Below are 3,448 nucleotides of genomic sequence, written 5' to 3' on the forward strand. Positions count from 1 at the left end.
TCATCAGTAGTAGGTCACTCTCTTCTTCTTCATCAGTAGTAGGTCACTCTCTTCTTCTTCATCAGTAGTAGGTCTCTCTCTTCTTCTTCATCAGTAGTAGGTCTCTCTCTTCTTCTTCTTCAGTGGTAGGTCTTTCTCTTCTTCATCATCAGTGGTAGGTCTCTCTCTTCTTCTTCATCAGTAGTAGGTCTTTCTCTTCTTCTTCATCAGTAGTAGGTATCTCTTCTTCATCAGTGGTAGGTCTCTCTCTTCTTCTTCATCAGTGGTAGGTCTCTCTTCTTCTTCATCAGTAGTAGGTCACTCTCTTCTTCTTCATCAGTGGTAGGTCTCTCTCTTCTTCATCAGTAGTAGGTCTTTCTCTTCTTCTTCATCAGTGGTAGGTCTCTCTCTTCTTCATCAGTAGTAGGTCTCTCTCTTCTTCTTCATCAGTAGTAGGTCTTTCTCTTCTTCTTCATCAGTGGTAGGTCACTCTTCTTCTTCATCAGTGGTAGGTCTTTCTCTTCTTCTTCATCAGTGGTAGGTCACTCTTCTTCTTCATCAGTGGTAGGTCTCTCTCTTCTTCTTCATCAGTAGTAGGTCTCTCTTCTTCTTCATCAGTAGTAGGTCACTCTCTTCTTCTTCATCAGTAGTAGGTCTCTCTCTTCTTCTTCATCAGTAGTAGGTCTCTCTCTTCTTCTTCATCAGTAGTAGGTCTCTCTCTTCTTCTTCATCAGTAGTAGGTCTCTCTCTTCTTCTTCATCAGTAGTAGGTCACTCTCTTCTTCTTCATCAGTAGTAGGTCTCTCTCTTCTTCTTCATCAGTAGTAGGTCTCTCTCTTCTTCTTCATCAGTAGTAGGTCTCTCTCTTCTTCTTCATCAGTAGTAGGTCTCTCTCTTCTTCTTCATCAGTAGTAGGTCTTTCTCTTCTTCTTCATCAGTAGTAGGTCTCTCTCTTCTTCTTCATCAGTAGTAGGTCTTTCTCTTCTTCTTCATCAGTGGTAGGTCTTTCTCTTCTTCATCAGTGGTAGGTCTCTCTCTTCTTCATCAGTAGTAGGTCTTTCTCTTCTTCTTCATCAGTGGTAGGTCTCTCTTCTTCTTCATCAGTAGTAGGTCTTTCTCTTCTTCATCAGTGGTAGGTCTCTCTCTTCTTCATCAGTAGTAGGTCTCTCTCTTCTTCTTCATCAGTAGTAGGTCTTTCTCTTCTTCTTCATCAGTGGTAGGTCTCTCTTCTTCTTCATCAGTAGTAGGTCTTTCTCTTCTTCATCAGTGGTAGGTCTCTCTCTTCTTCTTCATCAGTGGTAGGTCTCTCTTCTTCTTCATCAGTGGTAGGTCTCTCTCTTCTTCATCAGTAGTAGGTCTTTCTCTTCTTCTTCATCAGTGGTAGGTCTTTCTCTTCTTCTTCATCAGTGGTAGGTATTTCTCTTCTTCATCAGTAGTAGGTCTCTCTCTTCTTCTTCATCAGTGGTAGGTCTTTCTCTTCTTCTTCATCAGTGGTAGGTCTCTCTCTTCTTCATCAGTAGTAGGTCTCTCTTCTTCATCAGTAGTAGGTCTTTCTCTTCTTCATCAGTAGTAGGTCTCTCTCTTCTTCTTCATCAGTGGTAGGTCTCTCTTCTTCTTCATCAGTGGTAGGTCTCTCTTCTTCTTCATCAGTAGTAGGTCTTTCTCATCAGTTGTTTGTCTGAGGAAACCCATGTTTTAAAAAAAATGTTTTTATTTATTTCACCTTTATTTAACCAGGTAGGCAAGTTGAGAACAAGTTCTCATTTACAATTGCGACCTGTCCAAAACAAATCAAAGCAGTTCGACACATACAACGACACAGAGTTACACATGGAGTAAAGCAAACATACAGTCAATAATACAGTAGAAACAAGTCTATATATGATGTGAGCAAATGAGGTGAGACGGGAAGTAAAGGCAAAAAAAAGGCCATGGTGGCAAAGTAAGTACAATATAGCAAGTAAAACACTGGAATGGTAGATTTGCAGTGGAAGAATGTGCAAAGTAGAAATAAAAATAATGGGGTGCAAAGGAGCAAAATAAATAAATAAAATAAATACAGTAGGGAAGACGTTGTTGTTTGGGGTAAATTATAAGTGGGCTATGTACAGGTGCAGTAATCTGTAAGATGCTCTGACAGCTGGTGCTTAAAGCTAGTGAGGGAGAGTGTTTCCAGTTTCAGCGATTTTTGTAGTTCGTTCCAGTCATTGGCAGCAGAGAACTGGAAGGAGAGAATTGGTTTTGGGGGTGACCAGAGAGATATACCTGCCGGAGCGCGTGCTACTGGTGGGTGATGCTATGGTGACCAGCGAGCTGAGATAAGGGGGGACTTTACCTAGCAGGGTCTTGTAGATGACATGGAGCCGGTGGGTTTGGCGACGAGTATGAAGCGAGGGCCAGCCAACAAGAGCGTACAGTTCGCAATGGTGGGTAGTATATGGGGCTTTGGTGACAAAACGGATGGCACTGTGATAGACTGCATCCAATTTGTTGAGTAGGGAGATGTTTGATGTGGGTCTGGAAGGAGAGTTTACAGTCTCACCAGACATCTAGGTATTTGTAGTTGACCACATAGTCTAAGTCAGAACCGTCCAGAGTAGTGATGTTGAACAGGCGGGCAGGTGTGGGCAGCGATCGGTTGAAGAGCATGCATTTAGTTTTACTTGCATTTAAGAGCAGTTGGAGGCCACGGAAGGAGAGTTGTATGGCATTGAAGCTCATCTGGAGGTTAGTTAACACAGTGTCCAAAGTATACAGAATGGTGTCATCTGTGTAGAGGTGGATCACCTAGTGGTAAAACAGTTGTTTGTCTGAGGAAGCCCATGGTGGTAAAACAGTTGTTTGTCTGAGGAAGCCCATGGTGGTAAAACAGTTGTTTGTCTGAGGAAGCCCATGGTGGTAAAACAATTGTTTGTCTGAGGAAGCCCATGGTGGTAAAACAGTTGTTTGTCTGAGGAAGCCCATGGTGGTAAAACAGTTGTTTGTCTGAGGAAGCCCATGGTGGTAAAACAGTTGTTTGTCTGAGGAAACCCATGGTGTTTTTGTTGCTGTATAATGTTGGTAACACTGGAGTTATATTTGTCTGGCACCATCAGACATGTCTGTAGCTGAGCCTGGGGTTTGGTCTCACGGCTAGTTGAATCCTACTGTAGTCTGTCCCACTGTCTTCACTTTCCTGTCTGTCTACCCAGACTGACAGGGCACTGCAGTAGTCTCAAGGATATGGTGTTAGATATCCCCGACCGCGGAGCAGCGTAAGCAGGAGCACTGATGCATTGCCCGAAACAAACTGTCTATCAAGGTTAAGGAAGTTGGCCAGCACCTGCTTGAACAAGCAACTTTCACCGTTAAACTTCTCATTGGGTGTTGCACTACAGCTGCCCTTTCCTCTCTTCAACTAATGCGTGTATATCACAGGGTTTGGACATATTTCTGTCTTGTGTTGACTAATAAAGTCTTCTTCTCCCTGA

Source organism: Oncorhynchus nerka, linkage group LG18, assembly GCF_034236695.1.
Source record: "Oncorhynchus nerka isolate Pitt River linkage group LG18, Oner_Uvic_2.0, whole genome shotgun sequence".
Classification (NCBI taxonomy): domain Eukaryota; kingdom Metazoa; phylum Chordata; class Actinopteri; order Salmoniformes; family Salmonidae; genus Oncorhynchus; species Oncorhynchus nerka.